Source organism: Dipodomys merriami, unplaced genomic scaffold, assembly GCF_024711535.1.
Source record: "Dipodomys merriami isolate MVZ:Mamm:240054 unplaced genomic scaffold, mDipMer1.0.p SCAF_13, whole genome shotgun sequence".
Classification (NCBI taxonomy): Eukaryota; Metazoa; Chordata; class Mammalia; order Rodentia; family Heteromyidae; genus Dipodomys; species Dipodomys merriami.
Genome location: NW_027202604.1, coordinates 22,277,582 through 22,291,778, shown reverse-complemented (window position 1 = coordinate 22,291,778; position 14,197 = coordinate 22,277,582). Strand labels below are relative to the sequence as shown.

Here is a 14,197-nt window from a genome sequence, read left to right as displayed (position 1 = left end):
CCTCCCATGCCACATCCATCACCTCCATCCCCAGCCCGTCAGCTGCTGAGCCACTTACTGCTCCTATAATTTGCCACTTTGAGGCTGTTTGGTCTATCTTCCTTCACTTAGCATGATGCATTCGAAATTCATTATTGTTGTTGTATCAGAGCTCCTGAGTAGCATTCTGCTATGTGGATGGGTCACATTTTGCCTATTAGAAATTAAGGCAGATTCTGTATGATGCTTCATGACCCCGGGGCTTGGTGAAAGCAGGTTTTGTAGAATTCCTGACAAGCTATGCAAATAACTGAGTTTGGAGGAGAAACTAACGTTAACTTGTACACACCCCGCAGAACTGTTTTCCATGGACCATCTTCTAGTTTCATAACCAGGTCATCAACCATGTGATCAAAATATAAAATATGATTCACAAATGTCAACTAAGAGCATCACTTTTGGAGGTAAATCCAATGGCTTCCAGAGTATCCTTTCACATTCTCCTATTTATCATCTTCTTCTTTCCCTTCTTCTTTCCGTTCTTTATTCTTGTTCTTAGGCTCTATTACTCTTTTGTTCTCTCTTCCACCCATCCTCTTCCCCTAAATATTCCATTAGTGTTTATATAACTGAATTAATTAGACCTATTTCTCAACGAGGTGTGTTTCCATAAAGTTCACTTTGCAATTGGCATGCCAGAAGAGCTGGCATGTTAAGAAAATTCTACAGTTCGTTCTTTGCATCTTAACCAGGCTGGATTTCCTGCTTATCTTGGGTCCGTTTGTATCATTTTGTCCTCTGCAGCAAACGATCCTGGCTGGTGATTGGATGCCACGCTTGTGAGTGCTGACTGGGTGTGGAACATAGCCTATTTCCTTAGTTAGTGTTACAGAACCCCCCAGCACATAGAGTGTCTGTAAGAGCTTTTTTCTCCCCTTTATTTGCATGATAATATCTCACCCATTTAAATAGAAGAAAATGACTTCAAAATCTTTGTCCTTTCTTAAATAGCATGTTAATTGCTGTTCTATGTGTGCATTTTGCATTTTTGTGTTTCTGAAACACACTTTATAGACATGTCTGCCACCTAATGCATTTTATATCCTCAAACATCCTCAAATATTATATATATATGTGTGTATATATATATATATATATATATATATATATATATATAGCATGTAATCTTGTGTGTGTGGAGGAGGTGGGGAAGTACTTTGTACCTCCTGGAGAGATCAAAGTTGGTAGCTTTCCCTATTTATTCAGTTTGCTGCAGGCAGAATACAAAAGGATTGCTAAAGGATTGAACTTCATATCGTAAAGCTCATCAGAAAAATTTCAAGCCACAGATATTTTTTCTCTCTCTCAGCAACATTTCAGATATAGAAGTTCTCCTTGGTTGCCTCTGCTAGGGTGGCTGAATTTAAAATGCTACAGTAAGAAAGAAAAATCTATCCTCCTCTCATCCATGGAATGGACTGGTTATAAAATGTCATTGGTGCAACAAGACAGACATCACAAATCAATCACTACATGCTTCCCTGCCAGGTGTAGCTTCAGACTTCTTATCAGATCAATCTTCTAGGAAGCCACCACTCATCCACATTAGCTCAATAGGTGGAACTTGTTTGCTTTTCTAAAACAAATGGTATTGAATCCCAAGAATGTATCTGGGATAGTCTACAAAAGTTCACGGGTTAGGAAGAATGTCAGAGGCCATTGATAGTGAAAAAGATTTCAGAGTACTGCTTTGATGCTCCCTGAAAGCAGACATCCATATGTTATTCAGGTTTGCCCGTGTTTACCTAGCCTATCAAGAAAATCCTTCTCAGGGTAGACACTATGAATGTTCGCTAAATAGGGCATGAAGGAATAAATGGCAGAACATACCCAGGGCTGATTCCCAACTCCTCGCCCCACACCCTTCCCACCCCCCACCCAGCCCCTCATCCACAACTTTACAGTTCATTGCTTCTTCCAAAGGGCAGGCACAAACCTTGCCCTTACTGAATTTCACCCACTTTAATTCAGGCCATTCCTACTGATGGGCTAGATTGCTTCATGTTCTCATCTGCCAAACAAAAGCCCAAGCAGGTTGGCATCATTGGTTGGACTTCACACATATCCACCCCACCCATCTCCTCTGTGTTTTACAAACTTACCCAGTAATACTGAGAAGGGTTTGTTGGTCTTTCCTTTGATTGACTCTGGCTTCTGTTGTTGTTTTTTGTTTGTGCTGTTACTGGGGCTTAAACTCAGGGCCTGGGCACTGTCCCTCAGCTTTTCACTCAAAGCTAGTACTCTTTCATCACCATAGCTTCCCTTCTGGCATTTTAGTGGTTAATTGGAGATAAGAGACCCATGGGCTTTCCTGTCTGAGCTGGCCTCAAACTGTGATCCTTAGATTTTAGCCTCTTGGCTAACTTGGATTACAAGCATGAGCTGCCGGCACACAGCTTCTCAGAGTGGTTTTAAAATAGGCTGAAGCTAGTCCTCTTTAAGAAGAAAATTCTCTTTGAAAACTAAAATGGGGTTTCTTTTAACCAGGCACTGAGTTTTATCTAAAGATGTCAAATATCCATTGAATAAAATGCATTATTAGCTAAGTATTTTCTTAACGACCTTAGAGGAATGGTATGAATTCCATTTTACATCTGAGATAAGCAAAATTTCAAGATGTTGTATAATGTGGTTGGTCAAGAGACAGCTAGTGGCAATCCTAGGTTTAAAGGTACACCTAACTCTATAAAGTCTTTTCCTGGGAAAATGCTAGCTTGTTTGTTGAAGATGCCACTTCCTCTAGGAAGCCATAGTGGCTTGTATTCCTTTTGCTTCTCAATTCTCTGACATACTGGTGTTAACCAAAGGAAGGTTTTCAAGGGCAAAGGCTCTCCTTTCTTTGGCTTCTTTTGTTTCCTTGCTATTTTGCGGTTGGTAGATTTCCTAGGAGATCTCTGTCACTTTGCCCTTGTACCTGTGCACCATCTATAATGCACAGTGATGTCTTCAAACATCTGTCATGTTGCATTCATTATAAATGCAGATGAAAAATGAAGGGAAATGTATTTAAGCTCCATACAAGGAATGGCAGAAGTCATTTTTCTCCTGTACAATTGAGTGCTCTTTGTCAACTCACCTCTGCCATTCCATTATTAAACCGTTTCATTTTGCCACACTTCAATTTTTTATGGACTGTGTTTTTATGAATAATTAACACATGCCGATGTTCTCATATTTGTCCTGCTTCAGATGCTCTGTGATTCTTGAATGTGATGATTTAGGAGTTTTATGAATGCCGGATGATTCTTAGCAATTATATCTTTAGCTATTGCTTCTCCCCAATTTCTTTGACTTTTTTCCCAGTGGGAGTCCTATTATACATATATTGAGCCATCTCCTGTATTTCATGCCTCTTGACAATCTCTCTCTCTCTCTCTCTTGGTTTTTCACTCCTTTATTCCTTTGCCTTATTTTGCATATGATAGTGTCTCTTCAGCATAGTATATGTAATCTATTAAACCTATCTGTTGAATGCTGTATTTTAGTGCTTCTGGGGGAGTGACAGGCATCCGGCTTAACTCTTCACTAGGATTTTGATTGCAGCTTCAGTGTTTAAAATCATGGTAAACTCCTCATGTCATGTTCTTGCGTCTCTGATTCTCTTACATGTTGACTTCTGGCTGCTCAGATCCTTGACTGTTCTGTAGCTGTCTATGGGAGCTCTTGCTTCACTGAGCTGCTGTAGCCTGAGTTGGGCAATGGGTTTACCAGAGGAAATTTTCATTTACTTCTGTGAAGCATTCCTTGGTAGTCTATACATGAGACCAACTCCTCTGTTCATTATTCCTTCAGAACTTCCTGATTCTAACTTTTGCTTTCATGCCCCCAAATCCAAAAAGTCACAGGCCTCACATTCTGATTCTTAGATAAGTTAAGCTCCCACTGCAAACATAGGTATAGTTTCACTGGGCCACTAGATATTTCTTTTTTCTAATCTATATATTTACTGTACATACAACCCTTAGTGAGTATTCTTGACTTATACAAGGGTCTTATAACAAACTTCCTCCTTTTCCTAGTACCAAGGCCTTGCCCAGCCCCTACCCTCTTTCTAGTTCCCAGAGAGCTACAAGTCTCCCTTCCGACCCCCCAGCCTCAGCATGATTATGCCTGCTTGCTTTTCTTATTCTCAGTTGGTTATTTCTTAACCACCTGGGTATTTTCTTTCTTTACTAATCAGCTAAGAGTTTAATCTAGCATATCTAAGTATTTGAAACAATGGGATTTTTAACCTGTGGTCATTTTTAAAATGTCATCATTTTCCATTTTGCTAGAACCTAGAACTTGTTGCAAGCTTCTGGTACAAATATTCAAACAATACATAAGGATCTGTGTTAAAATATTATCTCCTTCCCATCTGAAATCTTAGTTCACTAGCCTTCTTGTCAGGAATAATAACTTTTACCAGTTTCTGAGGCTTATTTCTAGAATACTGTATATACAACATATATGGGTGTACCTAAAGTGTGAAGATTTGTTTAGATAGCAGGAATGCATTTAACTTCTGCACCATACTGAACAATATATCTTGGACTTCATTGCATACTAGCATTCGTAGCTCTTCCTCTTTCTTTTTCTTATGGCTATATAGTATTCCATTACATACCATAATTTTATCAAGTCTCCCATGGAAAGATAACTTATTCAGTTATTTTGGTAGTACAGTAAACACTCTTGCACTTGTATTTCCATGTGTGTCATTGGAAGTAATTCTGTCTATTTGTATAATCCTACTGCTTGAACTCTGACCTCATCCAGCCCACAGGGAGTTTCTTATGGTCATAGATCTTCCACTGGTGTCCCTGGTATGTGACACGGGACCTGGCCCACAGTGGGTACCCACATCATCTTTGTCTCATGAGTGACTGTACTCGGAAGTCCAAACCAGCAGTCAGGCTCAGTCCCAACCTCCAGCAACTGTGCTATAATTCCAGTACTTAGGAAGCTATTTGCTCTTCGGAGGACTATCACCAAACACCTCCTCTGGTCTAGACATGAGCTGATATAATTTTCACAGCAACCCTGTGAGACAGTAGCTTTCATGATCCTGCTTTGCAGGCGGGAAACTGAGGCCTAAGGTTCCATCACCAGAAACAGCAGAAGTCAGACTTGCATACAGTTTTGCCTGAAGTCAACATTGAAGCCTCTTGACTTACCCCGAATTAACGATCAGATGGACACAGCCAGCAACAGACACACCCAATTGTTCATTCCCCATTTATTCATTCAGTCAATCCACAGATATTCCTTGGAGCTCCTAGTGTTCTAGGAAGGGAGGGAATGATAGGTACATTTTAATGATGGATGAAAGGCTTCTCTCCCCTGGTGGAACTTGGAGTGTAAAGCCATTGACAGGTTAAATAAAGAAGTACAAGCTGAAACCCTTATCCTCAGAATAAAGGCACAGGGAAGGCTGAGTATCTGTCATGAACCCAGGAGCCCAGGACAGAGATGACTTGAGGAGGCGGTCAGGACAGGTAGAGGAACCAGAGTGTCTTTTTTTTTTTTTTTTTCCTGGCCTGGATACTCTGCTTAAGTCCCTAGTTTCAGCCATGGCCAGCACTCAGGACCTGTGCCTATACTGGAATCGGGAGCCTGTGTCCTGCTTCTAGAGAAAGGCTGGCTGAGCCCCTCATCAGCCCTTTCTAATTTTAAAGCAGAAGCTCCCTTGATTGAAATCTCAATTTGGGAAAAGGCCTGCGATTGGCCGGGGGCTGGGAATTCTCACCAATAAGCAGCGGAGGGGGCGGGGCAGCGTCCCTTTAAGCAGCCTGGAGGCAGCCTGCGGAGCTTGGAGCTAGCTTCTTTCCTCTGGACCTGGGTTGGTTTGGTTTTTTTTTTTTTTTTTCCTCCTGGATCCGGGGCTGCTGCGCCAGTTTGGAGCAGCTGCCGCCCAGGGGGGAATGTTACCCCCTTCGCTGGGAGCCGCGCAGGGCCCCCTCCGGCTCTGCGCACTTGGAGGCTGACATCCTACCCGGGCTCCTTAGCCTGGTCCCCCAGCCTCTGAATCCCCAGCTCCGTTTCCTGCCTCTCTGCACACCCCAGCCACCGCCCCCCCCTCCTGACCCCCCGAGACGCCAAGGACTCTCGGGAGTAATGCAGAGCTGAACCCGGTAAGTGGCCCCCAGGGCAGGGCGCACGCAAGGCTTGCTCCAGGCTCTCCACCCTCCGCTGGAAAAGGGGCGCTTGCTTGGGGACGTTGACTTGTGAGATGCTGGGCGGTGAGCTCTGCGGAGGAGACCCGGGTCATTTTGGTCTGTCTTCCAGCTTTCCTATAGTCATTTTATGAACCCACAGTGGGAATGGGGGGGGGGAGAGGTAATCACAAGGGAGGGATGATGTTATTACAGTAGGACTTCTTAAAAAACATCAACTTCTCAGAATTTGCTTGTCAGACTATTTTAGTCCTTTTCCCTCAGACATTTAAAATGTATCGACAACTTGTGACCTATTTATTTCCATTAAACTATCAAAAACATGGTGTGTGTGTGTGTGTGTGTGTGTGTGTGCGCGTGTGCGTGCGTGTGTGTGCATGCATGCGCGCACCCATATTGAACTCAGAGCCTGGGCGCTGTCCCTTACCTTATTTGCGCAAAGCTGGCACTCCTCCATTTGAGCCACTGCTCCGCTTAGAACCTGGCACCTCAGATCTCAGCCTCCTGAGCAGCTAGGATTTCAGGCAGGAGCCACTTGGACCTTGGCTTCAGAAATGTTTCCTGTTTCCAGGAAGGTCAGCTTTAAGATATGAATTCCATCCCCCACCCCGTGCCTTTATGCTTTGAGGCTATATTGCCTAAAACTGGAATGTTGCTTGTTTTGCAAGGACTTAAAAAAAGAAAGTCATTTCTCTGGTTGTTGATGTGGACTTCTATAAATAAGCAACTCTGGATTTGTTAATTTAGTCTCCTTGATGTGGCTGGGGTGAGGAGGGAGGCGTAGAGAGGTGGGGGGGTGGGTCTTGGTGGGGGGGGATGGTCTCCTGGTCTTCCTCCCTCTTTCTATGTAAGGCAGTGTAGTTTGCAGAGCTTGAGGGAGCAGGGTGGAGGAAGGAACTTAGGCCTGCGCTTCTTCCTGGTATCCCATGTCCCCAGCCACTTGTCCAGAGTCACTTCTGAAAGCCTGGGATCATTGCAAATCTGGGGGTGCTTGCCCATCTGTGCCCTGGGAGAATTTAAAAGCAATCAGGATGAGAGGAGGAGGGGTGGGTAAAATGTATACAGTGCAGCTATAGCAGCAATCATTTTGCTTTTCTGTGTCTAAGCAAGAAGTTGAGAAGTAAAGCAGAGGGTCAGAGGTGGCTGTTCATTATTATTATTACTACTACTCTACTATTATTATTATTATTTTCTTCAAGATGAGACAGCTAGAAAACAGCCTTCCTTAATCGGAGCAATGTCTGATGCCTAGGTTGCCAAATGCCATTGCTGTCTACATTAAAATTATTTTGGCTTTTGCCGGGCTAGCTTTTCTTTGTGATTCTTGGGCTGGTGTGAATCATTTGTATACTTTGGGTTCCCTGCTTTCTGCACACCGATGTGTTTTGTTTTGTTTAAATCTCTGCAGTTAGTTGAGCAATGAGAGAGATGGACCTGGCCCTCACTGCACAGACAGAACAAATACCACGGGGGCGGGGGGGAACTTTGCTTTTCAAAGCATCAGTTGCCAAATCTTCCCAGTCATTGGGCAATCCAGATAAAGGTGTCAAATGAGCTGAGCAGTAAAGAATTTATACGTGCAGCTAATTCTGTTCGTCCTACAATAAAACATCTTCCCATGGGGCCAAAAAACCAAGGTGGGGGGGAGGCTTATTCAGAAAAAAAAAAAAAGATCCTCTGTTCTCAGTCGCTGACTATGCAGCTCTCCCTGGATTCTGAGAACCTTCCAGAAGAAAGTGTTGACTGGATGGAAGTTTTAAGAAATGCAGAGCCAAAATCAGGACAATCCCTGTTTGAGCGATTCTTCACCTTCTGTTTGAAGGAAAGGAACACTTTGTTAGAATAACAAATCATAGCTACTTTTCAAAAAAATAATAATGACAATAATAATAATAAAAGGTTCTTGTTCCAGGGGTAGATTCATTTTAAGTGTGAATCATTTGGCTTAGTTTTTTTTTTTCTTTTCTGTCCTACCCCCACCCCCTCCCTCTTCTTTCTTTTTTGCGGAAGAGGCTTGGAGATGATTAAACATCCTGTCTGCAGGAAATTACCAGGAGATTTGAGCATTTTCTGACGCAGCCTCGAATAGGACTCAGCTTTGGGCATAATACAAGTAAAACTCTGTTACTAGGCAGGCTTCCTTCTACCTTACCATCAGCCTCACTCATCTTTCTCCATCTAAAGCCTTTGCTTCTTCTATTTTCAGGGCTGTGCTTACATTTGAAAAGCCGAAAGAGCTCTCTCTCATTCCCTTCCCTTCGTGAGTCTTATTTTATTTATTTTTGGACAGCCTTTCTCTTTGTAGACCAAGGTAGCCTCTAAACCTTGACCTCCTGCCTCAGCCTCCCAAATGCTGCTACACAGACATATATATGCCTGTCCCAAACCCTGCATCTTTCAGAATATTTTTTTTTAAGATGGGACTTATTTGTGTGATGGTTTTTATCAAGCCTACTTCCCTTTCTAGCCAGTTCCTACCAGCGTCAACAAGGACAATTCTTGGCTCCTTTCCACCAAGATTTCCTTGAAGCCGGGATTGCAATCTGCAGGGGCACAGATGTCTGGAGGAAAGAGCAAGGGGAAGGTTTGACTAGTGTTTGCCAATTCGATGGTGACATTTATGGTCTTCGTAGAGCTGTTGATAGAGTAGGCAGAGCAGTTCTGGGGTGGGTTTAACCCTGAAGTGCATCAGCCACGTAAAGAGGCGGCCATTAAATGACTGTAGGACACGGCGAAGAGGCTCCAGGCAGGGCTTTGTGGGTGGAGTGTGCAGAGATCTATGGTTTTTAATAATTTGGAAAACCTAATCTCTGAGTTGCTCTTCCCTAAGATATCTTTCTTAATCTTTCCCAAAAGATAACAAAGCATTAAGCACTTCCTAGCTGTGTAATAAAATCGGAGTGCTCTGGGAAAATATGACTATCAGATATCTCTGGGAGCTCTGTGTGTGTGTGTGTGTGTGTGTGTGTGTGTGTGTTTACTTTTTCATATCTCTGACAAGCAGATTTCTGGATGGCTTCCATAGGAATGGAGAAGGTAAGGGTGGCAGAGGTAGACACCATGACCATGGGATTCAATGTCTGAGAAAAACTTAGAAATGATTTCCCAGCGGCCTTTGAGAGCGCTTCACATTTGACATTCAGCAGCCAAGCTGAATATAGAAATCCACTGTACCTGTCACGAGGGTCTCTCCCCACAAAGCACCCAGCCAAGATGCCAGTGCACTGGGGGGTATGCAATGTGACTTTGATCTTTGTTGTATGTCACAGCTTTGAGATTTGCTTCTTACTGTGTTCCATTATAATCAAGACAACAAAAACAAGTACTTGATCCCTGAAGAATATTTGAAGAAGGTCATTCTGTGTTCACTAAGGCTGCTGTCTCTTTCACTGATTTTATTTTTTTATTCTACCTTAAGACAGTGTTTCACTGTCGTACCCAGGCTGCCCTCAAACACATGATCCTGAAAGATACCTGTGGTCTTCCTGTTTGCCAGTTCCTGAGTGCATTATTTATTGTCGTTCTTCCTGAGTGTTTGTTTTAATTCTTCCTGAGTGCTTGATTTTAATTTTGTTTTTGATCATCGAGGCTACCTTCTGGGAATGAGAGAATATCAGTTGCCTTGAATTTCAGATAAATTCTAATTTTCAGCTGTAGTCATCCAGCATGGTTAAAGGCCTCATCTTGGCATATTATAAATGATGATAGCAATACACAATAGGGATAGCTGTGAACCTGCTGAACTTTTACCAAACACATACCAAACACATATTTATCCCTCTTTCTCTAACTTCTCTGTGCATAAATACTCTTCTGGCTAAGCATAGTGGCCATTCCTGTAGGCCCCACTTCTCTAAAGGTGAAGATAGAAATATTACAGTTTGAGGCCAGGCTGGGCAAAAGTTAACAAACTCTGTCTCCAAAGCAAGCTGATAGCTAAGCACTAGTGACTCATTCCTATAATCTTAGCCACTCGGGAGTCTGAGGACCTGGAGGTTCATGGTTTGTTTGAGGCCAGCCAAAGCAGAAAAGTCTGGGAGACTCCATTCCAAAATAATGAACAAAAAAGCAGGACTAGAGACATGGCTCAAGTGATGAGTGCCAGCTAAGCAAGCAAGCTGTGTAAGCTCAAGGCCCTGAGTTCAAACCCCAGTACCATCCATAAAAGATCAAAACGAAAACAAAATAATCCAAACAGACAAACAAAAAAAGACCCTATCTGTGGTTCAAGTGGTAGAACATTTGCCTAGCAAGCAGGAGTCTCAGGGTTCAATCCCCAGTCCTACCAAAGCAAACAACAGATTTTCCAAAGTACCTGAATAGGTGGAGGCCTGGAAATCTGCCTTTGAAGACTTCCCACGTAGAGCTTTGAAAGGTTCTACCTTAAGCTACTCTTTGCTATTTCTTACTTATCACAGGCCTCTGGCTCCTATGAGGCTCATCCACTTTGTAGGTGGGGAAGTGTGAGTTATGAAGCCACTAAGTGATCCCACAGGGCGCCTGGGCCTGATTGTCCAGCTCCAGGGCATGTGCTCAGGGTAGCTCCTGGGGCCTTCGCTTCTGGCACAGAAGAGGTGGCAATCCTGTGTTGCAGAATTAAGGGACACCTTCCAGGGGTATTGTAGCTCCTCTGTCTTGGGTTTAAGATAAGATGACTGCCTGAGATAAAAGATGGAGAGATTTCTGAGGTGCTTGGCTGTTATTTTTCTAGTTAATTAATTGATACTGGGGTTTGAACACAGGGCCTTTGCTGGCTAGGTACTCTACCACTTGAGCCATACTCTCTGACCTCTTTTGCTTTATTTTTTTTTTTTCACATAACGTCTTGTGTGTGTGCGCGCACGGTCCCTTACCTCCTAGCCTTGGACTTTGATCTTCTGGTCTATGGTACAGGCATAACCCCTGTACCCCACACCCCACATACCACCATGACCAGGTTATATTTGAAATAAGGGCTCACTGGCTGTTGCCTGAGCTGGCCTCAAACAATAATTTTCCTATCTCTGCTTCCCATGTAGTTTAGGATTACAGGTGTGTGCTACCATACCTGGTTCTATTAAGGCTCTTTGAAGTCCTCCAGCTTTTAAAGTCCTTCAGTCCATTCTCTTCTCTCTCCAAGGCCTTTCCACGAACGCCACTTCTTCTCCTCCATAACACCTCCCCCAGGATCTCCTACAAACCCCAAACTCAAAGCTCTCCCATTGCTCATGCTGGAACCCTCCTGTGGGCCCTTTCCTCTGTCTTCATCCCTGCTCTGGGAAGAATCCTGCAGAAAAGTTATGCAAAGGGAAGATGTAAAGTAGAGGGGCAGAGATGAGGAGGAACTTCCTTTAGCCTCTGGACTGATTCTCCCTTGGCTTGACCTGCTTTCTCTCAAGCACATGGGCCAGTACTGGGTTTTGTGGCCTGATTTACTGCAGGATTGTGAGATAGGATAAACTTCTTAACCTCCTGAATTTTACCTACGTTTGTGAAATGGAATGCCTTGGTCAGCCCTTGGTCCTATAGGTGCAAATGACAGAATGTCCACAGAAAGCACCTTTCTTTTCTTCTTGGTCTGTCATGGGGCTTGAACTCTGGGCCTGGGTGCTGTCCCTCAGCTCTTCAGCTCAAGGCTAGCGCCCTATCACTTGAGCCACAGTGTCATTTCTGACTTTCTGGTGTTTAATTGGAGATGAGTCTCATGGATTTTCCTGCCAGGGCTGGCTTTGAACTGTGATCCTCAGATCTTAGCCTCTTGAGTAGCTAGGATTACAGGTGTAAGCCACCGGTGCTCAATTGTGAAAGCACATTGAACTTTGTCCAAAGACATTTTTGAAGATGGGTTCAGGCTGCCATGTTGCCCTGTTCCTCTTACTGTGGTGCAAGCCCCACCCCTTCTTCTTGGTAACCCACTCTTAAGAAAACAGAGACGGTCCCTTCCAGGGTATTTGGACCACATGACCATCTACAGCTGTCTCTTGAGGAGCCACAATTCAGACTAATATATACAAGGTTAGAGAAGCCTTGGAGAACAGAAATCTGTGTAACCTGGGTTTTTTGGTGGATTTTTTCCCCTGTTTTACGATCTGGAGGCCCTGGAATTCATTTTCAATCACACCTCTCAATGTACTTCCGGATTCATGTTGGGGAAAGCCACCAGGCTTCTTAGCCTTGTGACAGATCACATCCGTTTGTCCAGAGCAGAGGTGACAGTGATACTTGCCCTACAGAGGGCTAGTGAAGGGAGGTGAGAGGTGTAGACGTGGTATTTCCCCAGTCAGATCACTCCCTCCATCTTAATGTGTCACAGCATAACTAGATTTGTTCCTCTCTCCGTGCATTCATCATGCCAATCCATGGTACCCACAGCTACCCAGGCACTTGAGCTAAACACTTCTGGTACCTTTAATGTGCCCTGGTTGTGGCCCACTTGCCTGTCTCCCTCTGACCTTGTTCTGCCTAACTGTTCTTTCCCTTCTCCTGCTTCTTCATAAGTTGGCATGGTTTCCCATTCCCCTCCTGATTCATTCTTTTACTTCTGCTGATGTCACTTCCTCCATGGCTCCATAATATATAGCAAATGCCCAGCTTCTGTCTGGGTATCTATCCTGAGCTCCAGACTTATACCGTCACCCCTCAGTATCTTCAGGGGACACCTCCACGACCTCTCTCTCCCCCCACCCCCCAGCATGCTCAGGCCCCTCATGTAAATTGCACAGTATTTACATGTCCTCTTGTTGGAAGTCATTTCTGGATGACCTGTCATGCCCAATGCAATGTAAATACGAAGTAAGGTAGCCATCATACTCCGCTGTTTAGGGATGAATGCCAAGTAAACAAGGCTACACATGCTTAGTGTGGTGATCATGGGTTTTGTTGGCTAGTTTGACTAGGTGGGTGGTTGGTGAGGTGGCTGGGAATGTAGACATACAGAAGGCCAGCAGAGGTCTAGAAAGGGGCTACAAGTAGCTTCCAGAGATGGGTGCTGAAAGTCTTTTTTTATCTTGATAAAGGGCAAGTTTCAAATATGCAGGAATTTGTCAATTAAACTCTACATCAGAACTATGCATTTTGCTGTATGTAAATTCCACCGGAGTGGAAAACAAATAGAAGGGATAATATATACTGCACATAGACCAGTATTTACCACCTCCTCAGGGGCGGCCTCCAGCTGATCTGATACCATCTTTATGGCAGCATGCTACCTCCAATTTTTAACCTTTTCTAACACACAGAGGTTGATTTAGACAGTAATACTCCCCTGTTTATAGCTTTGACAGCTCCCTGTTGCAATAATAAAATCTAAACCCTATACCATGACTGTTGAGACCCTAGCACTCTAGCAAGATCCAAGAAGCTGGGTGCTGATGGCTCACATTTGTAATCCTAGTTACGTAGGAGGCTAAAATATGAGGGTCACTGTTCAAAGCCAGCCCAAGTAGGAGACTCCGCCTAGAATTAGAGAGTCTCATCTCCAATTAAACAGTAAAAAGCCAAAAGTGGAACTGTGCTTCAAGTAGTGGAGTGCTAACTTGAGCAAAAAAAAGGTATGGGACAGCATCCAGACCCTGAGTTCAAGCCCCAGTATGTACACATGTACACACACAAGCATTCATACTTTCCCATACACATAGATATACATACACGGTGTAGGAAGAGGATTGTTGTTCCCAATCATTAGTACCCAGGTTCCAGCCACTCTGGCTTGTGGATAGCCACTTCTTGCTTACCTCTGGACCTTTGCACTTTCTGTTCTTTCACTTGGAGTGCTCTTCCTCTGCAACTTTCCCTGGCTCACAGTTTCTTGTCTGTGAGGCCTTGTCAAGACTTCTTACCAAGCCTTCTTCTACTTCCCCCTTCCTGTAAGCCCCATTTTTCTTGACTCTGTTACCTTATTACCTTTTCTCTAAAGCATTTCTCAACATCCAAAATCGTTGTTTTCAATATGACATCATTCTGTCTGTCCCTCTCAGTCCTGTGAAGCCAGCAATGGTGTCCTTTTAGTCTCCAATGACAGTGTT

The 14,197-nt window shown here is 43.8% G+C and overlaps 1 protein-coding gene across 2 annotated transcripts in view; it reads left to right on the top strand.

Annotated features, from left to right (window-relative positions):
• Prickle2 (prickle planar cell polarity protein 2) overlaps positions 1–14,197 on the top strand; it is a 314,539-nt gene that overhangs the window by 161,106 nt on the left and 139,236 nt on the right. The window contains exon 1 of one of the 2 annotated variants that reach the window (XM_070018886.1): positions 5,847–6,152. The exons of the other annotated variant lie outside the window; for it this stretch is intronic. The gene's annotated coding sequence lies outside the window, so the exon portion shown is untranslated. Of the gene's footprint in view, positions 1–5,846; positions 6,153–14,197 lie in introns of those variants that run through there. 2 annotated transcript variants of the gene reach the window in all.